The sequence below is a fragment of the Dama dama genome, chromosome 1, assembly GCF_033118175.1.
Source record: "Dama dama isolate Ldn47 chromosome 1, ASM3311817v1, whole genome shotgun sequence".
In the NCBI taxonomy this organism is placed as follows: Eukaryota; Metazoa; Chordata; class Mammalia; order Artiodactyla; family Cervidae; genus Dama; species Dama dama.
This window is the reverse complement of record NC_083681.1, coordinates 64,198,802-64,210,070: the sequence shown is the minus strand read 5'-3', so window position 1 is coordinate 64,210,070 and position 11,269 is coordinate 64,198,802. Positions and strand designations below refer to the sequence as shown.

Here is an 11,269-nt window from a genome sequence, read left to right as displayed (position 1 = left end):
GCAGAAGCCTGTTTTAGGGTTATCTATGAATATGTCATAAGCCCATTGTTAAATAATCAATTAAATATTTGAATTAAATGATTAAAATAACCACAGGCAGCTCAGTCCCTCTTCTGATGGCTTCCTTCTGGAACATATGAAGGAAGCAGAGTTTAAGGAATCAGGACGTCTGGGATCCAATTGCCCTCTGCATCTCAAGACATTTGTCAGATAAAAGAGTATTTTTGCTGTTAAATAAGTCTCTAAGCTATGAAAAACCTAGAAAGGGTATTAAAAAGCAGAGATATCACTTTGCCAACAAAAGTCCATATAGTCAAAGCTATGATTTTTTTCAATAGCCAGGTACAGATGTGAGTTGGACCACAAAGAAAGCTGAGCAACGAAGAGTGGATGCTTTCAAACTGTGGTGCTGGAGAAGACTCTGTAAAGTCCTTTGTACAGCAAGGAGATCAAACCAGTCAGTGATAAAGAAAATCAACCCTAAATATTCATTGAAAGGACTGATGCTAAAGTTGAAGCTCCAATACTTTGGCCACCTGATGTGAAGAGCTGACTCATTGGAAAAGACCCTGATGCTGGGAAAGATTGAGGGCAGGTGGAGAAGGGGGCAACAAAGGATGAGATGATTGGATGGCATTATTGACTCAATGGACATGAATTTGAGCAAAGAGATGGTGAAGGACAGGGAAGCCTGGTGTGATGCAGTCCATGGGATCACAAAAAGTTAGATGACTGAGCAACTAAATAACAACAACAACAAATATGTACTCAGGATAAGCAAGAACTAAGCCAGATAAGGGGGCTGGAGTGATGGTAGGGCTTGGCCAGGTGGTGAAGGCAGGACCACAGGCAACAGGCTGGAGGAAGAACCCCCACAGGCTGGCTGGTGGTTGATAAGTCACAACTGAAACCAAAGAAACTAACAAAGTAGGAGGTCAAGGGTTGGGTTGAGGTCAGAGGGCAAGGCTGGGACTTTACCTAGGGACAGGCTCCTGCTGACAATGGCCTCCCCCGAGTGCCACGGCTTCGAAGGGAAGCTGGAGATGGTCCTACTAAGGGTCAGCTGAATCCAGAGCACTTGGCATCTTCCTCTTTGTGTTACTTCATAATCAGGAAAAAAAACCAAACATTATGTTCTGAAGTGAACCTTTCAGACAGTGAGATACGGGGGAAGAAGGCCTGACTTTTGTTTGACTCCAGTTTTTTTACTAACTAGGTATAGAACATTAGACAAGTCAAATTTCCCGAGGCCTCAATTTTTTAATTTTATTTGAGTGTGGCGTGAAAGTTGCTCAGTTGTTTCTGACTCTGCGACCCCATGGACTATAAAATCCATGGAATTCTCCAGGCCAGAATAATGGAGTGGGTAACCGTTTTCTTCTCCAGGGGATCTTCCGAACCCAGGGATCAAACCCAGGTCTCCTGCATCACAGGTGGATTCTTTGAGGCCTCAATTTCTCTCCATCAAATGAGGTTATGCTAAACACTGCCTGAAGATTCTTCCAGGTTTAGAAATGACGAGGCCACTTCTAGTATATATGTATGCACATATGCACAGGCACACACACATGTGATGGCAGGAATGATGTGATTCTACAAGAAGGTCAGAATACTATCCTTGCTGTGGGTCTCCTCTCTCCTGGGTCTGGCTCTGGGAGGGGCAAACTTTCTCAAAAACCACAGCTGTTAAAACGGCTCCAAAGGAGTTATACTTGATTCCTGTTTCCTAACATCCTGAATGTGAGGCCCAACAGAACTGATAATGGGGCACTTCCCCCGAGTTACAAACCACAAACTGAAAGGGAAAAAACCATGCTACCCAAGGACTTAGCCAGTGGTGGATAACTGGGGCCAGAAAAAACAAGCCTGACCTGGGACAGGCCAGTTCACCGCTAGGGAATACACAGTGGTGGCCCAGCTAGGATTTCCTTTTTTCCAAGACAAACCAAGTTGGCGCTGATGAAACTGGTTGTGGCTAAATTCCCTTCCTTTACTCATATCTTTATTCCCAAATTGCAGTGTGCTCCATCAGCGAGGGACTTGGGGAAGTCTTTGAAATTATTCAATCATCCTAAGTGCTATGCATTTATCCGCCTCTCCATCAAGTGACCACTGCCTGTACGTGACAGGCCCTGTGCCAGGCACCAGGAGCACAGTAAACAGGACTGACGTGACCTGTGCCTGCATGGGACTTACAGTCTGAGGTGGGAGATGGAAAGCGTACAAATAATATATAACTACAATGAGTGGTGGGACCAAAGAAGCAGAGTGCAATGATGGAGAATCATGAGAGGGGCAATGAGAGCATATTTGCAGAGAGTAAGTAGAGAAGGTCTCTCCATGAAGGGGACACAAAAGCAGAGACCAGTCCTATCACCATCTTTCTTTTTCAAGTTTGCTTTGGCTATAAGGGCTTTTTCGTGTTTCCATGCTCAGCCATAAAAAGGAATGATATTGGGTCATGTACAGAGACGTGGATGGACCTAGTCTGTCATACAGAGTGAAGTGAGTCAGAAAGAGAAAAACAAATATCATATATTAACGCATATATGTGGAATCTTAGAAAAATGGTACAGACGAAACTATTTGCAGGGAGGAATAGAGACGCAGATGCAGAGAACCGATGAGTGGACACAGCCGGAGAGGAGGGTGTGATGAACTGGGAGTTTGGGATTGACGTATGTGCGCTGCCATGCGTAAAACAGATAGCTAGTGGGAACCCGCTGTCTGGGAGCTCAGCTCAGTGCCCTGTGGTGACCTAGATGGGTGGGATGCGGGGGTGTGGGAGAGAGGTAGATCAAAAGGGTGGGAGTATATGTAATACACATAGTGAACTCACTTCATTGCACTGCAGAAAATGCTGCTGAGTGGGGATAGAGTAGGGGAATAAAAAGATTTTATCTCTGAGATAAAGTATATCTCTGGTCAAAGAGGTAAGATGGAAGGTCAGAGGTGATAATCAGGAAGAGTGGTGTTAATAGATTCCAAAGGTTGTATTCCCTCTGGTGATGACAATGAAAAGAAAAGTGGGTGACTGAGGTGGGGTGGAAGGGTGGCCATTGGTCATGAGGGCGTCGAGGAACCTAGAACTAGGAACAGACAGCTGGCCATCTGAGAGTTGAGTTGCTGAGACTAATAACTGGATTTGACTTAGAGAGGAAGACAGAGGTTTAAATCCTCAGAAAACAAGGTATGACCAGCACTGAAGGCAGAAATATTGAGAGGCAGGAAAAGAGAGAAAGAGACAGACAGAGAAAGACAGGGAAAGAGAAAAAATAGCAAGCCAGCATACATTTTAAAGGGATGGATGGGAACAACAGAATACTTCCTCCCCTCTTCAATGTAAAGTATGGGGCACACGAGTGAACAAAGGCTCTGGTTGAGACTTGGAGTGAGTGGTGGACTCCCAGGCTCTTTGCGGATTCACAGGCTGCCAGTCCCAATAGGATAACAAGGGTTCAGAGAAGAGGTCACGCCACCCTCAACCCCCACCTGCACGCACTAAAGCCTGTTACACTATCTGAGGTTCAACCCTGCATGGTCAAAGCTTCTTCACTCCCGTCTCCCCATCCCCCAATTCCAGGGCAGAGAAAGGGTGTTCAAAACTTTGGAGACTAAAAATAACCAGAGAGCAAAACAATTAAATGTCCTAAACAAAAGCCCCCACTTAGTGCCAGTGTAGATTAGGCGGAAGCTACTTTTATGAAATCCACATTATTTTGAGAGCATCCCCTCAGCCCCCTGGAGAAGAAAATGGCAGCCCACTCCAGTATTCTTTCCTGGAGAATCCCAGGGATGGAGGAGCCTGGTGGACTGCCATCTATGGGGTCGCACAGAGTTGGAAAAGACTGATGCGACTTAGCAGCAGCAGCAGCAGCCTCAGCCCTCCAGCATTCATGGTTCAAAACAGATTTCTCTCTGCTGCAAGTGAAAGGAAATCTCTCTGCTGTTCCTTCCATTGACCCTTCTCCTTTGCTAGCCCCTATTTCCTTGAACTTTGTCTCCACTCTGCTCCCAAGTTTGGGTCCACTTATTTTTTTTTTTTAATATAAGAAGCCTGTGCTATTTAAAAAAACTTTTTATTTTGCTTGTACCACACAGCATATAGTATCTTAGTTCCCTGACCAGGGAGGAAACCCATGCCCCTGCCGTGGAAGTGCAGAGTTTTAACCACTGGACCGCCAGGGAAGTCCCAGTTTGGGTTTACTTTGACCTTGGCCCTTTCAACTTGGCATGTGGTCTTGGTCTCTTTCAAATCTGACTCAGGCTGAGATTTGCCCCCAGGTCCCTGTTACCCTTTTTCTGGTCCCTCTTCATCCCCACCCCATCATGGGCTGTCTCAGCAGTCTGGTTGGGGTTGATGAGGCATCCGAAGTGCAGAAGTAAAGCAGGGGCAACACCAGTGTCAGAAAAGGAAAACTCTGTCGATTCATCCTCCAAATCCAGAGCTCTGAGCCTTCTAGAAAATTTTCTGAGTGAACTGTATAGATACAGAGCTTGATACATCGTGTCGTATTCTGAAGATCTTACAGTTGAAAATGTGCAGTTGAATTACACTGTCCATGTTTTATTAAATGATACCAACCCCATCCTAGTTTTAGTCAACTGAATCATAGACATGAAAAAAATTTTAATTTTGGAGGAAAAATTTAGATATTTGTTGTGCATCAAAAATGCTAATTGGGGGGATTGAAAAGGGTTCTAAGAAGCTGTGTAATGCTGGAAAATAACTTAGTCTTTCTGTGCTGTGGTTGGTCTGTAAAGTGTCCCAGTTACGTGTTGGGCCTCTCAGGTCCCCTTCAGGCCGTTGAATGTCATGGTAGCCTGTGTTTCAGAGGCTGTTGTCACCTGCTTTTCAGGGCCACTAACAGCAGGCAGTGTCTCCCCAGTTACTCTCAAAAGTCATCAGAAAGTGCCCCACAAGTATATGTTCTGTCAGCTTCCACAGGTCAGATGACACTCTTTTCTTTCCTTTTCTGGGCCTCCCTTCCATTCACCCTGTCTACTGGTATTCCCTGGGTTGCTGGTTCTTTGGGGTGTAAAGTTCACCACCCATCACCACCATTACAGCCATGGTGTGTGAATGTCCTTGTGATGCCAAAACTCTCTCAGTATTTGTACACCCCTGTGTTGAGACCTGAAGCAAGACTGCCAAACTCCACCTCTGACGTCTGAACCCTGGGAGCACTTAGTGAGAGGCGACGCCAAGTTCCTGTGAAAACTTCAGAGGCACCACTCAGATTGTGGACAGCGTGTCAGCCTCTTCTCTATTTCCACAAAGAATAACACTAGTTGGCTGAACACCCAAGACCCACAAAATGTAGGACTGATCTAATCTGTCTTTGGAAATCATTGAGACAGACCCATTATCTGAGAAGTCATGACAAGTTATAATTAGAAGCCCAATGAGTCACGGCTCATGGGAGTTAGCTCAGGAGCTCTCATAAAATGACACACCAGTTTGACGTCTGCTGAGACTCATTCCAGGCATCAGAATTCAGCCTCATACAAGGACTGAGGGAATATATTAGGGACAAGTAATATACACGGAGCACAAGGACTTCATGCCGGGCCCAGCCTGAGCGTGAAGACAGAGCATCAGGCACAGGAAGTGCAAAGGAAATGATAAAAACTGTTACTAGAAAAAAAATTCCCTTCACCACACAGAGTTTCTCTTTAATTTTTCTTAAGGTGGTAAGGTTGCTGATTTCAGCCCTTCACATACTTTCCTAGCAGTGAATTGACTAGTCAATTAAATCAAACATGCCTGTGCATCCTTCTAGGCCAAATAGATTCAGAAAGAATATGAACTTTAAAGTCCCAGGTACCTTAACCACTTGCTGGCTAAGTGACCATGAATAAGACTCCAACTTTGTAAGCCTGAGACCCCTTGTTTATCAAATTAAGTTTTAATAAGGATTAAAAAACAATAATATTTTCTAATGCAAAGCATCTGGCTCAGGACCCCACATACAATGGATGGTCAATCTATTATGTCAATTTCTTTCCTTCCCAGTAGAAGTCATCAGATGACCCTAGCTTCAGGTCTTCTTCCAGACACAGAACACATCCTTCAAAATGTTAATGCCACTTCAGCTCATCAGACACCTCGGCTAAGGAAAGCCATTAGAAACCCCCAAAGTACTATATTTTTCTCCTGGTAAGTAGCTCACTTCCCACAACTTCCCACCACGTTATATTAAGTGAGCCCAACAAATGAGTCACACTACTTACAGAAGCAAATTTGGGAGCCACACCCAAAACACAGGCATTTTGACTTTTCACAAGAAGCCGGCAGTATCACCAAAAAGAAGGCTTAGGGGACCCGCAGTTAGGAAACCCCCAATCCCCAGGCGACCTCTGAATTCATATGCAAACACAAACCCTTAGTTCATTTGTTTGTGGAGGGTGTGAATTTCTAACTACAGTATTCAACGACAGCTGAGAGTCACTGAACAACACTCAGATCTCTGCTGAATTTTCTGCTTTGTAGGTGGGTGGTGTGAGGGGTACAGGGGAACATATCAAGATGGCCTAATCACTTTTTAAATGGGCAATACCAAAGTAAATTTAAAGCAACATCCTAGTCATTGGGTCCTTATATACTATATTTGGTATAGATAAGAAGGTGATTGCTTACTTTTTAAAAAACATCTAGCATTGCATTTAAAGTATGATTTTTGGTGTTCAACAAAAATTTCAAGAACTTATCCACTGTGTGACAGTACAATAATTTGTATAAAAGTAGAAAGAAAAGAAAGGAAGCTTATGATTTGCCAAGGTCATAGGTGATGAATAAATTTGCACTTGGGATATAAATAATCCAAGCTTGTAGAAAACATGGTTATGGTGATTGGATTTAACCTACTGGCCTTAATTTCTATCCAAGGAATTATCATCAAATTGGTGCAGAACTATTGAAAGCCCTCTCAAAATCCAGAGCACATGGGCCTCCAGCTGAAGACAACCTTACAACATCAAAAGCAGCAAACTGAAAAACTATGTGAGTAAGTAAGCTACTATAGGAAACCATAAGCCACCATAAATGAAAAAGTTGTCCCCCTAGCAGCTGGACCTACTAGAATAATCTATAAGAGACAATAAGTATTTTCAAAAACTTAAGACTTTTTAAGAAATGGGAGGAAGAAACATGATTCATAATGAAAGACAAGGATAATAAAATAAGACATGCTTGACAAAGAACAGAAAGGAAATGAAATCATTAAAATAGACTACATTTTAGTAGTCTAAACAGAAGAAACAGAACACTATAGAAAGCGGCTGAGAAAAATTCTGCTTGGTTCAGTCACTCAGTCGTGTCTGACTCTTTGCGACCCAATGGACTGCAACACACCAGGCTTCCCTGTCCTTCACTATCTCCCAGAGTTTGCTCAAACTCATGTCCATTGAGTCAATGATGCCATCCAACCATCTCATCCTCTGTCGTCCCCTTCTCCTCCTGCCCTCAATCTTTGTCAGCATCAGGGTCTTTTCCAGTGGGTTAGCTCTTTGCATCAGGTGGCCAAAGTATTGGTGCTTCAGCTTCAACATCAGTCCTTCCAATGAATATCTAGGGTTGATTTCCTTTAGTACTAACTGGTTTGATCTCCTTGCTGTCCAAGGGACTCTTGAGTGTCTTCTCCAGCATCACAGTTCAAAAACATCAATTCTTTAACGCTCAGCCTTCTTTACAGTCCAACTGTCACATCCATACAAGACTACTGGAAAAACCATAGCTTTGACTAGACAGACTTTTGTCAGCAAAGTGATGTCTCTACTTTTAATACGCTGTCTAGGTTGGTCATTGCTTTTCTTCCAAGAAGCGTCTTTTAATTTCATGGCTATAGTCACCATCTGCAGTGATTTTGGAGCCCAAGAAAATAAAGTCTGTCACTGTTTCCATTGTTTCCCCATCTATTTGCCATGAAGTGATGGGACTGGATGCCAAGATCATAGTTTTTTGAATGTTGAGTTTTAAGCCAACTTTTTCACTCTCCTCTTTCACCTTCATCAAGAGGCTTTTTAGTTCCTCTTCACTTTCTGCCATTAGGGTGGTGTCATCTGCATATCTGAGGTTATTGACATGTCTCCCAACAATCTTGATTCCAACTTGTGCTTCACCCAGCTTGGCGTTTCACATGATGTATTCTGCATATAAGTTAAATGAGCAGGGTGACAATATACAGCCTTGACATATTCCTTTCCCAATTTTGAACCAGTCTGTTGTTCCATGTCCAGTTTTAACTGTTGTTTCTTGACCTGCATACATTTTTCTTAGGAGGCAGGTAAGGTGGTCTGGTATTACCATCTCTTTAAGAATTGTCCTCAGTTTATTGTAATCCACACAGTCAAAGGCTTTAGCATAGTCAATAAAGAATTAGTGAAATGTAAAATAAGACTGAGGAAACAACTTAGAATATATCACAGAGAACAGATGGCAAATACAAATGGATAGAAAATATGGAGGCTAGATTGAAAAAAGCTAGCAGATATAAAATCAGGCTGCTATGTTGTATAGTTCTAAAGATTACTACTCATAAGACATCTGATATAGATGGTGTTGCTTGGACTTTTACAACATGACATACTTTATTTAATAGGAATTCAGAAAGCAAGACTAGACAATATGGGATGAATGATAATTTGAAAAAGGATAATAGATAAGAAATTTCCACAACAGAAGAAAGACAAGTTCTCAGTTTTCAGATAGAACAAGTACAGAAGCGTCCTAGACAGTATAAATAAAAATAAATAAGAAATTTTTGAGGAAAATGAAAAATACCAAAGTCATTGAAAAACAACCAGAAAGAGAAAAGATTGTTGTTATGTTGTGGTTGTTGTTTAGTTGCTAAGTCATGTCTGACTCTTTTGTGATCCCATGGACTGTAGCCCACCAGGCTCCTCTGTCCATGAGATTTCCCAGGCAAGAATACTGGAGTGTATTGCCATTTCCTTCTCCAGGGGATCTTCTATCTTCCTGACCTGGGCATTGAACCTGCGTCTCCTGCATTGGCAGGCAGATTCTTTACCACTGAGTGACCAGGAAGGCCCTGAAGAAAAAGATCACCTGAAAAATAATGGGAAATAAAAATGACTGAATACTTTTTATCAACAACAATACATGCCACAGAACAATGAAATCATTATCTCTGACATACTGAGGCAACAGTTTTGTTGTTTTAATATTCTAAACCAAGATATGTTTTCATTCAATAATAATATATAGTTTATTCACACAATGGAGAGAAACTCATAATACATTCTTAATAGAAAAAAAAAAAAAAACAAAAGATGTTTTTGTTTTAGAAAGGAGGAAAAGTAAATATATACTTCAATTCACAGTAACAGTATATAAAACACTGGAACATTACCCAGGGAATAAACACAATTGGTTATCTGTGGAGGAAGGAAGGAACTGAATTGATGAGGATAAAAGTGAGAGCAAAATTTCTCACTGATTATACCATTGATTACCCTGTTTAACATTTTTGTTTAATGGGCAAATTACTAAACACAAAACCTACCAATACTGAATCATGAAGAAACAGAAAATCTGAACAGACCTATAACTAGGAAGGAGATTGAATTATTAACTAAAACCTTTCAACAAAAAAAAGTTCAGGATCAGATGGTTTCATTGGTAAATTCTACCAAACACAAAAAGAAGAATTAATGTTAATTTTTCTCAAACTCTTCCAAAAAAAAAAAAAGGAAAAGGAAGAAACTCTTCCAAACTCATTCTTTGTGGCCAGCATTAGTCTGATATCAAAGCTAGACAAGACACTATTAGAAAAGAAAGCTACAGGCCAACACTACTGATGAATGTTGATACCAAAATTCTCCACAAAACATGAGGAAACAGAATTCAACACTTTGTTTTAAGGATTTTACACTAGGATCAAATAGGGTTTATTTCTGGAGATAAGGATGGTATAGCACATGAAAAGTAATCACTATCACAAGAACAGAAGGAGTTAAAAAGTCACACATGATCATCTCAAATGATGTAGAAAAAAACCTTTGACAAAATTCAGTACACTTTCATGATAAAGGAAAAATTCTCAACCCAGTAGGAATAGAAAAAACACTGCTTCAACATAAGAGCTGCATATAAAAATTCCACAGCTAACATATTAAATGGTGAAAGATTGAAGTTTTTCTTGTGAGGTCAGTAACAAACAAGGATGCCCACTTTTGCCACTTCTATTCAACATAATACTAGAAGTCCTAGCTAGAGCAATTGGACAAGAAAAAGAAAGAAAAGGCATCCAAAATGGGAAAGAAGAAGTGAAATTATCTCTATATGCAGATAACATGATCTTTTCTGTAAAAACCCTAAAAATCACACAGACACACATACACAAAACTGTTAAAACTAACAACAAATTCAGCGAAGTTGCAGGATACAAAATCAACATACATCTCTGGTTGCCAAGATGGCAGAGTACAAAGACCCTGAGCTCACCTAACCCTGTGGGCCCACCAGGTTACAGCTATTTACAGAGCACCTATCAGTGAAAATGACCTGTGGAAAAAGACTGGCAGAAAAGATCTTCCACAACTAAAAATATAAAGGAATCACAGTGAGATGAGTAGGAGGGGTAGAGACACTGTATAGTCAAGACCCATACTCCCAGGCAGGCAACCCACAAATTAGAGGATAATTACAATTGCAGAGGTTCTCCTCAAGGAGTGAAGAGTCTGAGTCCCATATTGAACTCCCTGGCCCAGGGGTCCTGCACCAGGAAGATAAGGCCTTGAAAGCCAGTGGGGATTACTTTCAGTAGAGCCACAGGGATGTGGGAAACAGACTGTATTCTTAAACGGCACACACAAAATCTCACATGCTCTGAGACCAAGGGCAGATGTAATTTGAAAGGGGCCTGGATTAGACCCCCTTGCTGATCTTGGAGAGCCCCAAGAAGAGGTAGGGGCAACTGGGACTTGGACAGGTGACACAGATACTGGCAGCAGCCATTTTTCAGAGTTCATTCTAACACAAGGACACTTGTGCTGGTAAGCACCATTTTGGAATACTTTCTCTAGCTTATTAACACTAGGACCTGGCCCTGCCCACCAGCTGGTAGGCACCAGTCCTGGGACACCTCAGGCAAAGCAGTTAGCCAGGTAAGGACAGACTTATCCATCACAGACCAGCTGCCACAGGACCCCCTGAACCTCCACCTACCCTGGGGACATGGATCACTAACCAGTGAGCTGACCCCAGCTCCAGGACACCCTGAACTCCATAGTCAGCCATGTCAGAAAT

The 11,269-nt window shown here is 42.0% G+C and overlaps 1 long non-coding RNA gene across 1 annotated transcript; it reads left to right on the top strand.

Annotated features, from left to right (window-relative positions):
* The first annotated feature begins 6,459 nt into the window (after positions 1-6,459).
* LOC133054878 (uncharacterized) lies at positions 6,460-8,998 on the top strand. Its single transcript, XR_009692526.1, has 3 exons — positions 6,460-6,493; positions 6,890-7,003; positions 8,962-8,998. It is a non-coding gene; the product is annotated as an uncharacterized LOC133054878 (long non-coding RNA).
* The last annotated feature ends 2,271 nt before the right edge of the window (positions 8,999-11,269 follow it).